The following is a 20,232-nucleotide window of genomic DNA, read 5'->3' as shown; positions in this document are numbered from 1 at the left end:
ATCCATAGATATTTAAGTTTGAAAGTAAAAAAAATATATATAAATTACTTAATTTTTTAACCCTTTTATGAGTGGGGGCCTTTTGGATCCCCGGGGCCTTTAGTGTGATTTTTTTTTTTCATTGTTAAAAAAAAAAAAAAAAAGAATCAAAAGCAATGTTGTTATGAAATATTGACCTATTTAAGACTAAAATTACTTCACATCAACTATTCTATTTTTAAAAATATTTTGGAGAAAATATTACATATTTAGTGTTTTTGCCATAAAAAGGGCATACAATAAAATAAGAAAAATAAACAACTTTATGGCAACAGATAGATCTGAAGTTAATCCATAGATATTTAAGTGTTGAGAGTTAAAAGATTTTTTATATATGACTTTTTGTTAACACTTTAATGACTATGAGACCATTTTAGGTCCCCGGTACCTTTAACACTCACCAAAATGGAGGGGAGCACTAATGTTTACAATTCATGGAAAATACCAAAATGGCCCCCGCATGATTTAATGTTTTAGTGTGTTGCCTTCATATTGTGGTATCACGTCATTGTTTTTAGCTGCATTTGGTCGCTACTACCAAGTAACAATTCACGTAAAATCAAACGGTACCAATTTGTTGTGACATGTGGCTGCAGATTTGGAACCGTCTCAAGCACTTGGTGGGGAAACAGCCGCAATCGTTGCGGACCAACTTGTTGACTTGGCAATGTTGCAGTTTTCCATGCCAACAAGAGCAAGCATGCCTGATAGAAAGCGCTCAAAAGTAAGACTGCACTTTTCAAAATGCGCTAGCTCGATGCTAATTTACTTTTGATATGCCATGTACATGCTACCAATTAGCGATTTTACGGTCGGGCAGTTTAGACCGAGCATACAACCAACAGAGATTACTACACTTTCTCGATATTTTACAATGTCTAATTTCACTTCACTTTCCTTTTCTTTGATGCACTGCCATCAGAAGAAGATCCTGCCTTTAGAGACATAAAAAAGGCGAACAAGTCGACTAAAAATAATATTATAACAGCTCCCAAATGTTGATGCGTCAGCATTGTCGTAAGGAGGGTGGATCGATCCATAAATTGGTGGTGTCGACACCAAGGCTAATATCAGCATATGGTTGATACTAGAGTGACTTGGTAGATTTTTTTTTTTTTAGATATATATTTTTTGTTTTTGTTTATGTTAACAAATTTAATGGCAACATTCTCGTAAGGCGGGTGCATCGATCCATAAATTAGTGGCGTCGACACTCAGGGTAATATCAATATATGATTGATACTAGAATCATTTGGTAGATATTTTACTTTTTAGAATATTTGTTTTATGTTCATGTTTACAAATTTAGTGGCAACATTGTCGTAAGGCGGGTGGATTGATCCATAAATTGGTGGTGTTGACACCAAGGGTAATATCAGCATATGATTGATACTAGAGTGATTAGGTGGATATATATATATATATATATATATATATATATATATATATATATACATATATATTTTTTTAATTTTATTTAATTTTATTTTTTATTTTTTAAATATATTTCTTGGTTTTGTTCATGTTTACACATTTTTGTGGCAACATTCTCGTAAGGCAAGTGCATCGATCCATAAATTGGTGGCGTCGACACTCAGAGTAATATCAAAATATGATTGATACTACAGTGATTACGTAGATACGATATCTTTATTTGTTTTTAATATTTTTTTTATTTTGTTCACAAATTTAGTGGCAACATTCTCGTAAAGCGGGTGGATCGATCCATGAATTGGTGGTGTCGACACCAAGGGTAATATCAGCGTATGATTGATACCAGAATGATTTGGTAGATATTTGACTTTTTAAAGTATTTTTTATGTTTTTGTTCATGTCCACAAATTTAGTGGCAACATTGTTGTAAGGCGGGTGCATCGATCCATAAATTGGTGGTGTCGATACCGAGGGTAATATCAGTATATTATTGATACTAGAGTGATTCGGTAGGTATTTAAATTTCTTTCAATCATTTTTTTTCGTTTGCTTTTGCTCATGTTTACGATTTTAGGGAAAAATTCCTTGGCGGACTTTGAGGGCAAGCATAATTTAAAAGAATAGTAGATATCGTTTTTCTTTTCTTTAGTTATCGTGTACTATTTACTTAGTATTGCTCAAACAATCGTAATATAAAGAATGAGGAAGTAGTTTAAATATGTTGATATTGTGTGTCAAGAGCACTCACTTTAAATAAATTGAAACTTTATAGTTAATATATATATATGATCGGTATTGGTATTGGTATCGGCCGATCTCACACAATGATGATCGGTATCGGAATCGGCAGCATTAATCCCTAATTGGAACATCCTTAATAGTAACCTATTATGATGTAAAAAAAAACAAGCACACACACACGCACGCACGCACACACTGCTTGAGACTATTGCTGCAAGGTACCTCAGCAGCTGCCCACCTTCTACACACACACACACACAGACACACACACACACACACACACACACACACACACACACACACACACCCTTAGTATGAATATAAATATGTGCATTGCAAACATTGTCACACATGCACGCTCCATCCCGCCCTGAGGCTTGAACACCAGCACACACTTGCACGTCCTTCCTGCACACCTCCTTGTATGCCTGTTGGCGCGGTGGCTCAGTGTGGCTCCACGTGGCTCCACAAGCCGCCCGGGAGATCCGGCATCAACCTGAGGGAGCTCATTATCTCCAAGAGGAGTGCATGGTAAACACGTGTGGCATCAATACATACACTGTGCTACTTTCAATAAAGCAGCATCACTTGAAAACAGTTTTCGAACATGCTGAACTCGTCATGGTCACCACAAGTCCACAGAAGTCAAGCTGTGGATGTTATTTCCTAGTTTTGGCCCGCAGCTAATTTTTAAAGGGCCCTCGGAACATTAAAAAAAATAGTTGACATAAAAAAGTGGAATAAAAGAGCATACAGGTGCAATATAAAATATAATCCATTATTATTATTATTAGTATGTACCAAGAACAAGTTGCAATTTGGACTCTAATAACAAAAAGCTGTCATGCGAGGTATTTTTCTTTAAAATTGTTATGGTAACAAAATTAATATTGAATCAAAATCAGTATTGTTCTAAATTATTGATATATCTAAGGCACAAATTCCTTCACATTACAACAAAAAGGACATAAAACAAACAAAAAAAACATGAAAAAATACATTTCCGTCGACGGATAGATCTGAAGTTGATCTAGAAAGTTAAGTAGGAAATAGGAAAAAATAAATAAATAGATTGAAAAAAAACTATATATAATATATATATATATATATATATATATATATATATATATATATATATATATATATATAAAACGTATTTGAACTGTTGGATCTCTGAGAATTTAAGTGGGATTGTTTAAAAGGTCACTGCTCAAAAATGATAATACATTAAAATCAATGTTGTTATGGATTATGGACCTATTTAAGGCTCCAATTACTTCATATAAAATATTCCACTTTGATTTTAGTTGCATATTTTGTGTTTTTGCTATTGTTAGCAACATTTTTGTTGAAAAATTGAGTTTGGTGTGTAAAAATTTGATGTAAAAAAATCAGTAAGGTTTACTAAAATCTCTTTTAAACGGCTAACACACCTCCAAGACACTATTGTGACAATTGTAAAATTCTATAGTATGGAACAAAAATTTGTGAGCAAAATGTGTGTTTAAAAATTCAGTTTGGTGTGTCAAAAGTCAGTGCATAAAAATTCAGTGTATAAAAATTCAGTGTAATAAAGATTCAGTGTAAAAAAGTCAGTTGATTAAAAATTCAGTGTAAAAAAGTCAGTGTAAAAAACATCAGGATAAAAATTGGTGTAAAAAACAATTTGTAAAAAATCAGTGTATAAAAATACTGTGTAAAAGTCAGTGTATAAAAATCGAGTATGAAAAAAAAAAGTACAAAAATTCAGTATAATAAAGATTCAGTGTAAAAAAAAGTCAGTTGATAAAAATTCAGTGTAGAAAAGTCAGTGTAGAAAAGTCAGTGTAGAAAAATTCAGTGTAAAAAAGTCAGTGTAAAAAAAATCAGTGTAAAAATTGGTGTAAAAAAATATTTGTAAAAAAACAGTGTATAAAAATACTGTGTAAAAGTCAGTGTAAACAGTTAAGTGTAAAAGTCAGTATATAAAAATCGAGAGTAAAAAGGAAAACAATTCTATGTAAAAAAAATCAGTGTATAAAAAATTTTGTGAAAAAAAATCAGTGTAACAAAATTCAGTGTATAAAAATGCGTTGTGTAAAAATTCAGTGTGATAAAGATTCAGTGTATAAAAATTCAGTGTAAAAAAATCAGTGCTGAAAAATTTGCTGCTTTGAAACTCAAGACTTACTTCCGGTAAATTAAGACTCAAGCAATCGATCCTGTCTGTTTCCTAAAAGCACTTTTAAATGATCCCAATTTCAGCATCTAGGCTAACACACAATTGTTGTAAAATACTGTAATTATGGAACAAGGAGTGTCTTCAGGAAGATCTTCAGCCATCTTGCAGATGGTGCGAGATTAGTAATAGATGACTCAGTAAACCCTAAAACCACAAGTGAGTTTAGTTTGACGGGACGTCCGTGTGAAACCACACAGAATCCCAAACTGGTTTTGTCCCCCACTTCAAACACACAGAAAGAAAGTCAGAAAGGAGAAAGCGTTGTTAACAAGCTTCACAGCTGCCGTTTGCAGCCCGACTAGGCGCCCTTTATGACCCGTCAAACAAGCCAAATAGTGAGCAGGCCTTCATGGAGCGCTTTTCATCACGTTTCGCGTTATCCGATTGTGCCTGTGGACGTTATAAACCTCTGTGGAGGGGGGCGTGGACTGCGGACCTGCCGCGGAGCGGGATGTGTAAGGACCGGCCTCGAAGCACAGCTGGCAGGTGATTGGATTACCCAGCTGGGGCTGATCATCCAATCACCTGCCATGCTTATTAGCAGCAGCCGGGCCGAGACACGAAAAGGGAGGTTACAGTTGCTAATGGACAGACACACGCGCACAAAAGTCCGAAAAGAAGACGACCAGAAAGACTGAAAAGTCACGGAGCAAGACTGAAAAGTTGTGTGCTATCATAGCGTGTGTGCGCGCTGCCAATAAAGGACATTGTGAACACCAGACATCCGGACTAGCGTGAAGCCTTGTCAGCGTCAGGAGAACCCACTAGGGAGAGAGACTTTCACAACCTCCTTCAAGGATTTTTTTTTACCCGTTCAGAGTGAGATGTCGGCATTTTAAAGGTGCTATGTTAGAATTAACTTCAATTAGGGACTGTTAGGCAGTACTTTTCTGGCCGGTCCAATTCACGTAAGATCCAACGGTGCCACATTTGCGCGTGACTTCACGCCAGGTTGTTGACTCAGCCGGCTCATCACACTTCGGCACTTGGCGATCACTCCAGCAGCACTGAGAGCGGACTTAGCCAAAACGCACGCCATAAACTATACACTACTGCCATCTAACAACGTCTTGGACCTGCGTAATTGCAACTTAATATCGTACTTTCAAATAGTAACATGATGATAATAAAACAAAATATAGCAACTGGATAGCAGTTATCATAATCAGCTCATTTTTAAATGTTGCAATAAAAAATTTGATTTTATTATCAAAAACTATTCATATTTATTAACGCGCACAAAAGTACTGAAAATTGCTACCGTATCGGTTCAACTGTGAAGGATACCCATCCTTAGCGTCAATAGACATCTCGTTTGCCAATTTGTAAGCCCAGCAGGCACAAGACATTGAAACAACGTTGAGAACTTGTTGAATTAGGTCCTGACATTGAGCAACTCAAATCTAACGTTGAAACAACATGCTTTTAGACAACGTTTAATCAATGTTTAGTTCTGACTTTGATTTGACTATTGAATTTTGGTCATTTCCCAACCAATTAATGACAACACAAATACAACATTAAAACAACATGCTTTTTGACAACGTTTAATCAATGTTGGGTTCTGACGTTCAGTTGACTATTGAATTTTGGTCATTCCCCAACTAATATTCTACAACACAAATACAACGTTGAAAAAACAACGTTTATTCAATGTCATGTAGTGACGTTGATTTGACCATTGAATTTTGGTCATTTCCCAACCAATATTCTACAACTCTAATACAACGTTGAAACAACATACTTTTTGACAACGTTTAATCAATGTTGTGTTCTGACTTTGATTTGACCATTGAATTTTGGTAATTTCCCAACCAATATTTGACAACACAAATACAACGTTGAAACAACATGCTTTTTAAAATGTTTAATCAATGTTGGGTTCTAATGTTGATTCGACCGTTGGATTCTGGTAATATTCCAACCAATATATGACAACACAAACATAACATTGAAACAACATGCTTTTTGACAATTTTTAATCAATTTTGGGTTCTGACGTTGATTTGACCATTGAATTTCGGTCATTTCCCAACCAATTAATGACAACACAAATAAAAAAGTTGAAACAACATGCTTTTTGACAACGTTCAATCAATGTTGGGTTCTGATGTTGATTTGAACATTGAATTTTGGTCATTTCCCAACCAATATTCTACAACACAAATACAACGTTGAAACAACATGCTTTTTGATGACGTTTATTCAATGTCAGGTTGTGACGTTGATTTGACCATTGAATTTTTGTCATTTCCCAACCAATATTTTACAACGTTGAAACAACATACTTTTTGACAACTTTTAATCATTGTTGTGTTCTGACTTTGATTTGACCATTGAATTTTGGTCATTTCCCAACCAATTAATGACAACACAAATACAACGTTGAAAGAACATGCTTTTTGAAGACGTTTAATCAATGTTGGGTTCTTATGTTGATTTGACCATTTAATTTTGGTCATTTCCCAACCAATATATGACAAAACAAATACAACATTGAAAGAACATGCTTTTTGACAACGTTTAATCAATGTTGGGTTCTGACGTTGATTTGAACATTGAATTTTGGTAATTTCCCAACCAATTAATAACAACACAAATACAACGTTGAAAGAACATGCTTTTTTGAAGACGTTTAATCAATGTTGGGTTCTGATGTTGATTTGACCATTGAATTTTTTTCATTTCCCAACCAATATTTTACAACGTTGAAACAACATACTTTTTGACACCGTTTAATCAATGTTGTGTTCTGACTTTGATTTGACCATTGAATTTTGGTAATTTCCCAACCAATTAATGACAACACAAATAAAAAAGTTGAAACAACATGCTTTTTGACGACGTTTAATCAATTTTGGGTTCTGGTCGTTGATTTGACCATTGAATTTTGGTCATTTCCCAACCAATATTTGACAACACAAATACAACGTTAAAACGACATGCTTTTTGACAATGTTTATTCAATGTCAGGTTGTGATGTTGATTTGACCATTGAATTTTGGTCATTTCCCAACCAATATATGAAAACACAAATACATCGTTGAAACAACATGCTTTTTGACAATGTTTATTCAATGTTGGGTTCTGACGTTGATTTGACCGTTGAATTTTGGTCATTTCCCAACCAATTAATGACAACACAAATACAACATTGAAAGAACATGCTTTTTGAAGACGTTTAATCAATGTTGGGTTCTGATTTTGATTTGACCATTGAATTTTTGTCATTTCCCAACCAATATTTTACAACGTTGAAACAACATACTTTTTGCCAACTTTTAATCAGTTTTGGGTTCTGACGTTGATTTGACCATTGAATTTTGGTCATTTCCCTACCAATATTTGACAACACAAATACAACATGCTTTTTGATGACGTTTATTCAATGTCATGTTGTGACGTTGATTTGACCATTGAATATTGGTCTTTTCCTAACCAATATATGACAAAACAAATACAACATTGAAAGAACATGCTTTTTGACAACGTTTAATCAATGTAGTGTTCTGACGTTGATTTGACCATTGAATTTTGGTCATTTCCTAACCAATATATGACAAACAAATACCACATTGAAAGAACATGCTTTTTGACAACGTTTAATCAATGTTGTGTTCTGACTTTGATTTGACCATTGAATTTTGGTCATTTCCCAACCAATTAATGACAACAGAAATAAATAAGTTGAAACAACATGCTTTTTTGACGACGTTTAGTCAATTTTGGGTTCTGATGTTGATTTGAACATTAAATTTTGGTCATTTCCCAACCAATATTCTACAACACAAATACAACGTTGAAACAACATGCTTTTTGATGACGTTTATTCAATGTCAGGTTGTGACGTTGATTTGACCATTGAATTTTGGTCATTTTCCAACCAATATTTGACAACACAAATACAACGTTAAAACGACATGCTTTTTGACTGTTTATTCAATGTCAGGTTGTGATGGCTGATTTGACCATTGAATTTTGGTCATTTCCCAACCAATATATGACAACACAAATACAACGTTGAAACAACATGCTTTTTGACAATGTTTATTCAATGTTGGGTTCTGACGTTGATTTGACCGTTGAATTTTGGTCATTTCCCAACCAATTAATGACAACAGAAATACAACGTTGAAACAACATGCTTTTTGATGACGTTTATTCAATGTCAGGTTGTGACGTTGATTTGACCATTGAATTTTTGTCATTTCCCAACCAATATTTTACAACGTTGAAACAACATACTTTTTGACAGCATTTAATCATTGTTGTGTTCTGACTTTGATTTGACCATTGAATTTTGGTCATTTCCCAACCAATTAATGACAACACAAATAAAAAAGTTGAAACAACATGCTTTTTGACGACGTTTAATCAATTTTGGGTTCTGGTCGTTGATTTGACCATTGAATTTTGGTCATTTTCCAACCAATATTTGACAACACAAATACAACGTTAAAACTACATGCTTTTTGACTGTTTATTCAATGTCAGGTTGTGATGTTGATTTGACCATTGAATTTTGGTCATTTCCCAACCAATATATGACAACACAAATACAACGTTGAAACAACATGCTTTTTGACAATGTTTATTCAATGTTGGGTTCTGACGTTGATTTGACCGTTGAATTTTGGTCATTTCCCAACCAATTAATGACAACAGAAATACAACGTTGAAAGAACATGCATTTTGAAGAGGTTTAATCAGTTTTGGGTTCTGACGTTGATTTGACCATTGAATTTTGGTCATTTCCCAACCAATATTTGACAACACAAATACAACATGCTTTTTGACGACGTTTATTCAATGTCATGTTGTGACGTTGATTTCACCATTGAATATTGGTCTTTTCCTAACCAATATACGACAAACAAATACAACATTGAAAGAACATGCTTTTTGACAACGTTTAATCAATGTTGTGTTCTGACTTTAATTTGACCATTGAATTTTGGTCATTTTCCAACCAATTAATGACAACAGAAATAAATAAGTTGAAACAACATGCTTTTTGACGACGTTTAATAAATTTTGGGTTCTGACGTTGATTTGAACATTGAATTTTGGTCATTTCCCAACCAATATTCTACAACACAAATACAACGTTGAAACAACATGCTTTTCGACGACATTTAATCAATGTTGGGTTCTGACGTTGATTTGAACATTGAATTTTGGTAATTTCCCAACCAATTTTCTACAACACAAATACAACGTTGAAACAACATGCTTTTTGACGACATTTATTCAATGTCAGGTTGTGACGTTGATTTGACTATTGAATTTTGGTCATTTCCCAACCAATTAACGACAACACAAATACAACGTTGAAAGAACATGCTTTTTGAAGACGTTTAATCAATGTTGGGTTCTGATGTTGATTTGACCATTGAATTTTTTTCATTTCCCAACCAATATTTTACAACATTGATACAACATACTTTTTGACGACGTTTAATCAATTTTGGGTTCTGACGTTGATATGACCATTGAAATTTGGTCATTTCCCAACCAATATTTGACAACACAAATACAACGTTAAAACAACATACTTTTTGACGACGTTTATTCAATGTCAGGTTATGACACTGATTTGACCTTTTGAAATTTGGTCATTTCCCAACAACAACGTGGATCCAACGTCGGACACCAACGCTGTGTCAATTTACAAATACAACTATTTTGCAATGTTGTTTCAAAGTCCGTGTTAAAGGACATGAACGTATAATCAACGTTGTATAAATATCTTGTGCCTGCTGGGACTGAAGCAGAAATAATGCGCAGCAAAAGTAAACTTCGGAAGGTTAGAATGAATCATTTTTATTGTGCAAACGGTGACAACACAGATGAACGGCGCGTGAAACCGTCGGCAGCGGCGCATAAAACAAACAAAATCCACCAGATTGAGTGAACAAATAAAAGTGCCACGTGGATTCATTTGGTATTAAAATCTGTCCCCTGGCATTTAAATGTCCGGCGTAAAAATACGTTTAGTTGGCTACTAAAGACCTTTCATTTTAAAGTCAGGTGACTGCATTGTCAAGTCCTCAACTTTCTCCACTCTTGGAGTGTGGGTGATTGAAACAGGACTTCACTTCCTGTCAGGATTTGGGGTTTCTCCCGCCTCGTGGTCTGTTTTTTTTTTTTTCTGTTGAGGAATGGTCCGCTTGTGACGCCCTGAGGTTTTTCTTAACGTGCTGCTGCTGCTGCCTAAATAGACAGATGTGGAGCGCCACTAAACGAGGTGTTGAAAGAAGAAAGCCTCCATTTCCTCTCCTTTCCAAATGGATGATGTCATCTGCTTTCCTCATCTTGCACTCTGGATGATCTGAATATCAAAACTTCAACACCTTCGTTTTACATTGACACAACTTCTTTACACACTTTGAACGCAGTTTCAGCTTACCAGAACCTGACCTTTTGCTGAAACTAGCCAAACAATACACTCGCGGTCCAATTTTCATCCTTTCCCAGTAAAAGTGCACCACAGTAAGTACAAAAAACCACAGTGAGAAGTAGAAGATACAGTCTAGGGCGGGGGTCAGCAACTCGCGGCTCTTTGCGCCGCCCTAGTGGCTCTGGACCTCTTTCAGAGATGTGTGAAAATGGAAAAAGATGAATTTTTTGTTTTGATATTTTTGTAGGAGAGCAAACATGACACACACCTTCCTAATTGTTAGAAATCCCACTGTTTATATTAAAGGGGAACATTATCACCAGACCTATGTAAGCGTCAATATATACCTTGATGTTGCAGAAAAAAGACCATATATTTTTTTTAACCAATTTCCGAACTCTAAAAGGGTGAATTTTGGCGAATTAAACGCCTTTCTATTATTCGCTCTTCCCGATGACGTCACATCGGGAAGCAATCCGCCATTTTCTCAAACACATTACAAACACCGAGTCAAATCAGCTCTGTTATTTTCCGTTTTTTTGACTGTTTTCCGTACCTTGGAGACATCATGCCTCGTCGGTGTGTTGTCGGAGGGTGTAACAACACGAACAGGGACGGATTCAAGTTGCCCCAGTGGCCCAAAGATGCGAAAGTGGCAAGAAATTGGACGAAATTTGTTCAAAATGCGAGGGTGTGGGGAAAGTCGACGAAATGGTCAGTCGTTTGTTCCGCACACTTTACCGACGAAAGCTATGCTACGACAGAGATGGCGAGAATGTGTGGATATCCTGCGACACTCAAAGCAGATGCATTTTCAACGATAAAGTCAAAGAAATCTGCCGCCCGACCCCCATTGAATCTGCCGGAGTGTGTGAGCTATTCAGGGACAAAGGACCTCGGTAGCACGGCAAGCAATGGCGGCAGTTTGTTCCCGCAGACGAGCGAGCTAAACCCCCTGGATGTCTTGGCTCACACCGCTTCTACCGTCCCTTATGCCATCGAATATGATCTGTCAGGCTTGTCCCTGACAGTTTGGTTAAGTTTTAGTTTTTCCTCTGTGTTTGTTTTATTTCCTGTCAGCACTCTTATTTTGGTTCAGTTTCCTGTTTGTCTCTCTGAGTGCTGTCCCCTCAGCTGTGGCTGATTGGTACCTGGCCACACCTGGTGTCAATCAGCCAGCTGCTATTTATACCTGCCCTGCCCTCCAGTCACTGCTGGATTATTGTCATGAATACTTGTCAGTAATACTTGTAGCTCCTACCTGTTACTTGTTTCTGTTCCTGTATGCCGTCGACTGCTTTCTGTCTTTTTGTTCCTAGTTCCTGTTTGCTGGATCCTGTTTCCTGTTTTCCAGTTTGGCGTTCCTGGTTTGTGTCTTTTCTTTATTTTTACTTTTGGACATTAAATAATGTTTTCCCGCTCAATGCCTATCATCATCTCTGCATCTTGGGGTTTGTCACCAACACAATGTGACATGATCAAGAGAAGAATATCGACCCTAGCTTCCCTGGTCTGCTGACATCAACTCCAAAACTGGACAGATCTGCTTTCAGGAAAAGAGAGCGGATGAGGGTATGTCTACAGAATATATTAATTGATGAAAACTTTATTCATTACTCGCGGTTTTACGTAAATTATTATACATAAACTGTGTTTACCAATAATTTAGCTTAAAAACATTTATTTTTTTCAATCATTCGAGTACATTCGGGTAGTCTTGTGTAATGCAATATTTTGTGTCTATTTAGGTATGGTTAACCTGAGTGAAGTTTCCCCATTATTTTGTTACAGGTGTTACAGGACATTTTTTCGAACTCTTATCGACATTCACTGTTCTATGAAGAGGATGATTATCAAACTTTGTCAAGAGTGGATATTGGAGTTCAGATATACCCTGATGTGAAGTCTAAAGGTAACAATTAATGTTAGAGTACGCTGTGGAATACTCATGATACTGGAGATGGCAAATGTATTTCATATGCTGTAAACCTAGTTCATAGTTGTTAGTTTCCTTTAATGCCAAACAAACACATACCAATCGTTGGTTAGAAGGCGATCGCCAAATTCGTCCTCGCTTTCTCCCGTGTCGCTGGCTGTCGTGTCGTTTTCGTGGGTTTCGCTTGCATACGGTTCAAACCGATATGGCTCAATAGCTTCAGTTTCTTCTTCAGTTTCGTTTTCGCTACCTGCCTCCACACTACAACCATCCGTTTCAATACATGCGTAATCTGTTGAATCGCTTAAGCCGCTGAAATCCAAGTCTGAATCCGAGCTAATGTCGCTATACCTTGCTGTTCTATCCGCCATGTTTGTTTGTGTTGGCATCACTGTGTGACGTCACAGGAAAATGGACGGGTGTATATAACGATGGTTAAAATCAGGCACTTTGAAGCTTTTTTTAGGGATATTGCGTGATGGGTAAAATTTTGAAAAAAACTTCGAAAAACAAAATAAGCCACTGGGAACTGATTTTTAATGGTTTTAACCCTTCTGAAATTGTGATAATGTTCCCCTTTAAATTATGCTTTACTGATGAGAGTATTTGGCGAGCACCGTTTTGTCCTACTAATTTCAGCAACTCTTGAACTTATCGTACTTTGTTTACATGTACAACTTTCTCCGATGCTGCCACAGAAAGACGTGTTTTATGCCACTCCTTCTTTGTCTCATTTTGTCCACCAAACGTTTTCTGCTGGATCTTTTTTTTTTTTTTTAATACATTTTTGAAAAATCTCCAGGGAGCCACTAGGGCGGCGCTAAAGAGCCGCGGGTTGCTGACCCCCGTATTAGTCCAGTGCGGCTAATATATGGAAAACTATGGTTTTTCCTTTAAATTTAGTGGGTGCGGCTTGGACTTGGAGAAGGCATTCGACCGTGTCCCTCGGGAAGTCCTGTGGGGAGTGCTCAGAGAGTTTGGGGTATCGGACTGTCTGATTGTGGCGGTTCGCTCCCTGTATTATCAGTGTCAGAGCCTGGTCCGCATTGCCGGCAGTAAGTCGGACACGTTTCCAGTGAGGGTTGGACTCCGCCAAGGCTGCCCTTTGTCACCGATTCTGTTCATAACTTTTATGGACAGAATTCTAGGCGCAGTCAAGGCGTTAAGGGGATCTGGTTTGGTGGCTGCAGGATTAGGTCTCTGCTTTTTGCAGATGATTTGGTCCTGATAGCTTCTTTTGGCCAGCCCAGTGTGAAGCGACTGGGATGGGAATCAGCCCCTCCAAGTCCGAGTCCATGGTTCTCGCCCGGAAAAGGGTGGAGTGCCATCTCCGGGTTGGGGAGGAGACCCTGCTCCAAGTGGAGGAGTTCAAGTACCTCGGAGTCTTGTTCACGAGTGAGGGAAGAGTGGATCGTGAGATCGACAGGCGGACCAGTGCGGCGTCTTCAGTAATGCGGACGCTGTATCGATCCGTTGTGGTGAAGAAGGAGCTGAGCCGGAAGGCAAAGCTCTCAATTTACCGGTCCATCTCCGTTCCCATCCTCACCTATGGTCATGAGCTTTGGGTTATGACCGAAAGGACAAGATCACGGGTACAAGCGACCGAAATGAGTTTCCTCCGCCGGGTGGCGGGGCTCTCCCTAAAAGATAGGGTGAGAAGCTCTGTCATCTGGGGGGAGCTCAAAGTAAAGCAGCTGCTCCTCCACATCAAGAGGAGCCAGATGAGTTGGTTCGGGCATCTGGTCAGGATGCCACCCGAATGCCTCCGTAGGGAGGTGTTTAGGGCACGTCTGACCGGTATGAGGTCACGGGGAAGACCCAGGACACGTTGGGAAGACTATGTCTCCCGGCTGGCCTGGGAACGTCTCGGGATCCCCCGGGAAGAGCTGGACGAAGTGGCTGGGGAGAGGGAAGTCTGGGCTTCCCTGCTTAGGCTGCTGCCCCCGCGACCCGACCTCGGATAAGCAGAAGAAGATGGATGGATGGATGGATGAATGGGCTTATATACAGGTGCGCTCTATAGTCTGGAAATACGGTGGTACTCACCATGAATAAAGTTTAAAAAATACAGGTAATACATTGGATTGGTATCGGCCGATCTCACCCATGGATGATTGGTATCATAATCGGCAGCATAAAAGCGAGATCAGAGCCTCCCTTTAATAGACTAGTAAACGGTGATTGGGGTTTTAAGAGGTGCCGTGTAAAAACAATGTTTTTGCTGTGGAGTCCTTCCAAGTGATCAAGGCTCCCCTTTGACACACTTCACAAAGTGTCGCGAGTGAGCGCGCAGGGAAAACGGACCCCCCCCCGAAAAAGCCGCCGTTGCCAATGACGGATCCCTCGCCAAGCCAAACAGTTTGCCCAGTCAGTCGCCCAGCTGGGCTTCATGTGCTTTTGATTACTCTCCGCCATTTAGTCCCACCAAACGACATGCCGCCTAATGGCCTTTTAATGGTTATAGGTTTCTCTGCTCTTTAACGAGCCCGCGCCAGTCGGCTGCTCGCTAAAACGCCCGGGTGGAAATTTGGCGAGAATCCAGTGCGGTCGACTTTATTCGCCGCAACTTTACTACTTTGTTGTGCGGAGGAGCCAAACAAGCTTTGAGCGTGTAATTCCCCAACATCCACAAAGGTGAATTTGATTGTTTTGACTTGTTTTTTACTGCGCCGTTTTAAGCTCCGCCCACCCCCCCCTGACGTGACCTTCCTCATCCGACGCAACGTTGGTTTTTTTTATCCGCTCCGCGCTTCTGTTTTGACGAGCTGCTGTGTGTTTTGTCTTAATGGCGATGTTAGCAGCTGCTTTCTGATGGCCGCCTGTTTACCGGACCTAATTAGGCAGAAAACGGCCGGCCATACATCGTCGCCGCTAAATGGGAGCGCTAACAGATGGCCCGAGGACCCCAGAGGCGGCCTGACAGCTCGCCCGCTCAGGATGGTCACTCAGTCCACAATGTGTCCCCTGTCAACTTTGTCCCGTCACCGCTAATATCCCAAATGTTGAAATATTTCACTTCAAGTACTAACTCATCAGTGGGATATGATTTGGAAATAACTTTTATTTGGGGAAAAAAGATCGGAATTTTGTTGACATGCAAACACTTACGATTTTTCAGAAAACCCACAATTTTTTTGTGTATTTAATTTCATTCAGTTATCATATAAACCTAATCACTATGATCCATATAAAGTATTGACAGCAAATGTTACTCCATTGTTGTTATTGTTACTTTTTCAGGCTTCTGATTGGCTGAATCGGAATCACTTTTAGGTTGCTTCGGAGTCCTGTGATTTTTTTGATTTTTTTTGGACTGTTTGAACATGATATTATTTTTTTGGTCTGAAGCGCACAACTAGATGATTTTTTAAACTTATTTAACATTTTTAGAAATATTAATATACATTAATTTATTCATTTAAAAACATGTATATAATTGTAATATGCCCCTAACATTTTATTTTATACTATATTATATTTCATTATATAAATGTTATTAATTAATTAAAAAGTGTATATATATATATATATATACACACAAACCCCGTTGCCATATGAGTTGGGAAATTGTGTTAGATGTAAATAAAAACGGAATACAATGATTTGCAAATCCTTTTCAACCCATATTTAGTTGATAATGCTACAAAGACAACATATTTGATGTTCGAACTGATAAACATTTTTTTTTTTTTTTGCAAATAATCTAACTTTAGAATTTGATGCCAGCAACACGTGACAATTTGAAATGTGGACTCGTCAGACCACAGAACACTTTTCCACTTTGCATGAGTCCATCTTCGATGATCTCGGGCCCAGAGAAGCCGGCGGCGTTTCTGGATGTTGTTGATAAATGGCTTTCACTTTGCATAGTAGAGCTTTAACTTGCACTTAAAGATGTAGCGACCAACTGTATTTAGTGACAGTGGTTTTCTGAAGTGTTCCTGAGCCCATGTGGTGATATCCTTTAGAGATTGATGTCGGTTTTTGATACAGTGCCGTCTGAGGCACCGAAGGTCACTGTCATTCAATGTTGGTTTCCGGCCATGCCGCTTACGTGGAGTGATTTCTCCAGATTCTCTGAACCTTTTGATGATATTATGGACCGTAGATGTTGAAATCCCTAAATTTCTTGCAATTGCACTTTGAGAAATGTTGTTCTTAAACTGTTTGACTATTTGCTCACGCAGTTGTGGACAAAGGGGTGTACTCGCCCCATCCTTTCTTGTGAAAGACTGAGCATTTTTTGGGAAGCTGTTTTTATACCCAATCATGGCACCCACCTGTTCCCAATTAGCCTGCACACCTGTGGGATGTTCCAAATAAGTGTTTGATGAGCATTCCTCAACTTTATCAGTATTTATTGCCACCTTTCCCAACTTCCTTGTCACGTGTTGCTGGCATCAAATTCTAAAGTTAATGATTATTTGCAAAAAAAAAAAAAAGTTTATCAGTTTGAACATCAAATATGTTGTCTTTGTAGCATATTCAACTGATTATGGGTTGAAAATGATTTGCAAATCATTGTATTCCGTTTATATTTACATCTAACACAATTTTCCAACTCATATGGAAACGGGGTTTGTATATATATATATATATATATATATATATATTAGGGGTGTAACGGTACGTGTTTTGTATTGAACCGTTTCGGTATGGGGGTTTCGGTTCGGTACGGGGGTGTACTGAACGAGTTTCTAAGCTAAAGTCTTAACAAGCTGCTTTGCTTCTTCTGCCTCTGTCTCAGCACCCAGCATTGTCCCACCCACACAACCATCTGATTGGTTACACAAAAAGCGGTAACAGCCAATCAGCAGTGCGTATTCAGAGCGCATGTAGTCAATGCTCCAGCATCGAGCAGATAGGTGTTTAACAGGTAAGCATCAGGCAGCGTACTCTCCCCAAATTAAAATAAACAACTCCCAGTCAACTACTAGTAACATCACTATGAGCCCGTTGACCTTCTAGAAACTTAAACTGCAGCTCAGCTCACTCGCAGTCCTGGCTTGAGGTGAAGGCTAATTAGCTTTTAGCGTAACGTTAGCTCATTTTGCGGTGTGTGTGTGTGTGTGTGTGTTAGCTCATTGTGTGTGTGTGTGTGTGTGTGTAATCATTAGTAACATAGCAGCCTAGTTTTGAATGGCAGGGTCCCTGCTATCACATGTTGATAAAAATATAACATTTACATAATAAAAATCAACTACAGGCTTCCCAAACGCTGTAATAAATTAAGCATGATGAGTTGACCTGAAACTGTTTAATGTTGCACTTTTTATATGTAGAAGAAAAGTTTTGTCATTTTATTTAATCTGAGCAACAATTTGAGGCAGTTTAATGTTGATTAACGTGGGCAGAATTATTATAGTGTTCCCAATGTTAAAAGGATAAAGCCATTGTTTACACATTTGGTAAATAAATAACCAAAAAATGTATATTTTGTTGTTTTCTTACTGTACCGAAAATGAACCGAACCGTGACCTCTGAACCGAGGTACGTACCAAACTTTTTGTGTACCGTTACACCCCTAATATATATATATTAGAGATGCGCGGATAGGCAATTATTTCATCCGCAACCGCATCACAAAAGTCGTCAACCATTCGCATCCACCCGAACTAACATTTAATCAAAACCGCACCCGCCCGTTGTTGTATATCTAATATAGACGATGCAAGGCATTAGTGAGGTTATAAAGCTTTTGCCTGTTAAAGAAAGGAGACTGATCCAATGGAGCAGAGACATTCAATGCATGCCACGCTGTCACGGCCCAGACGCACACCAGTGCGCAATCATCTGGGAGCCGCGCTGAGCGCACCTCCAGGCGTGTGGAGGTGCGATGTCCCCTCGCACCCGCGGCGGCTCCACCCGGGCTCGCGCCCGAGGCTTCAGCGCGCACCGCGGCGGCCATCCTACTCGTCGCGGCCTAGCCCTCGCGGCTCTCGCTGCCGGCGACGGCCGGGTATGGGCCCGACGCTCCAGCGCCATCCATTTTCAGGGCTAGTTGATTCGGCAGGTGGGTTGTTACACACTCCTTAGCGGGTTCCGACTTCCATGGCCACCGTCCTGCTGTCTATATCAACCAACACCTTTTCTGGGGTCTGATGAGCGTCGGCATCGGGCGCCTTAACCCGGCGTTCGGTTCATCCCGCAGCGCCAGTTCTGCTTACCAAAAGTGGCCCACTCGGCTCACCAGGGTGAGCCCCACCCCTTTCGTGGGCGCACTGTGCGCGGAGTGACCTCTGTTACGAGCCCCCGGCCACGGGGGTTAGGGCAGGTAAGCTGCTTACCTGCTGCGCGTGACGCCGGCCGCGGACGAGGCGGGGTGTCGGTGCGGTGGGCGCGGTGGTGACCCTGGACGTGCGTCGGGCCCTTCTCGCGGATCACCTCAGCTACGGCTCCCGGTGGGGCCCTCTCGGGAGAAGGGGCCTCGGTCCCGGACCCCGGCGAGGCGTCCCTTCTCCGCTCCGTAAAAGTGTCCATCTCTTTTTTTTTTTCTTCTTCTGTTGTGGCATATGCTGCAGGTGCCTGCTCGTTTTTCGTATGTGGGTAACAACATTTAACTATGTATATATATTTCCGAATTGGTTTAACTGCCACCCGCCTGAATCTATTTAAAATCTAATTTTTTTTTATTTCAACCGCCCGACCCGCGGATAATCCGCGGACTCTGCGGTTGTGTCCGCAAACCGCGCATCTCTAATATATATATATATATATATATTATACTTACATATATACATATATATTTATACATGTACATATATATATATTTATACATGTATGTATATAGAATATACATACGTATATGTTAGCATGTAGCTGTAATGTTAGCATGTAACTTAAGGTAGCTGCAATTTTAGCATTTAGCTGTAATGTTAGCATGTAGCTTAATGTAACTGCAATTTTAGAATGTCGCTTAATGTAGCTGTAATGTTAGCATGTAGCTGTAATGTAATCATGTAGCTAAATGTAGCTGTAATGTTAGCATGTAGTTTCATATAGCTGTAATGTTAGCATGTAGGTTAATGTAGTTGTAATGTGAACATGTAGCTTAGTTCATTCCAACTCACACTTCCTGTAGCTGTAAAGACCCACCTATGAGAGGTCATGACCTGGAGGCCTGCTGGATCATCTTCTTGGCTGTGATCCAGCCTTCCATCACAATATGACAGCTCCCGAGGAAAAAGACAAAGCGGCCCCACGGCCCGCGGCAGAAGCTCTCTTCCGCTTTTGAGTCCTGTCTTTCTGCAGCCTTGACAGAAGCGCACCTGAGGGGGACCGCGGGACGGGTCGCGGCGGCGGCAACATGCCCGCCCGATGGAGACGTCAGCGCAAAGCTATGCAGGGAGGAGGGGGGTGGTGAAGAGGGCGATGACGGCTCTGGCCGCAGGCACCGTCGTCTTTTAAAAGGGCTTTCATGGCGGCGCTGATGTACACGCCATACTTTGAATGTTGCAGGAA

General features: G+C 39.5%; 1 long non-coding RNA gene across 2 annotated transcripts in view; it reads left to right on the top strand.

Annotated features, from left to right (window-relative positions):
- The window catches only part of LOC133614286 (uncharacterized), a 99,923-nt gene that overhangs the window by 31,428 nt on the left and 48,263 nt on the right, over positions 1 to 20,232 (top strand). The window contains exons 3-4 of one of the 2 annotated variants that reach the window (XR_009816560.1): positions 12,155 to 12,407; positions 12,627 to 12,740. The exons of the other annotated variant lie outside the window; for it this stretch is intronic. This is a non-coding gene — a long non-coding RNA (uncharacterized lncRNA). Of the gene's footprint in view, positions 1 to 12,154; positions 12,408 to 12,626; positions 12,741 to 20,232 lie in introns of those variants that run through there. 2 annotated transcript variants of the gene reach the window in all.

The sequence above is a fragment of the Nerophis lumbriciformis genome, linkage group LG02 (assembly GCF_033978685.3).
Source record: "Nerophis lumbriciformis linkage group LG02, RoL_Nlum_v2.1, whole genome shotgun sequence".
Lineage (NCBI taxonomy): Eukaryota > Metazoa > Chordata > Actinopteri > Syngnathiformes > Syngnathidae > Nerophis > Nerophis lumbriciformis.
Note: the sequence above shows the minus strand (reverse complement) of the source record. Positions and strands in the feature narration are given on the sequence as shown.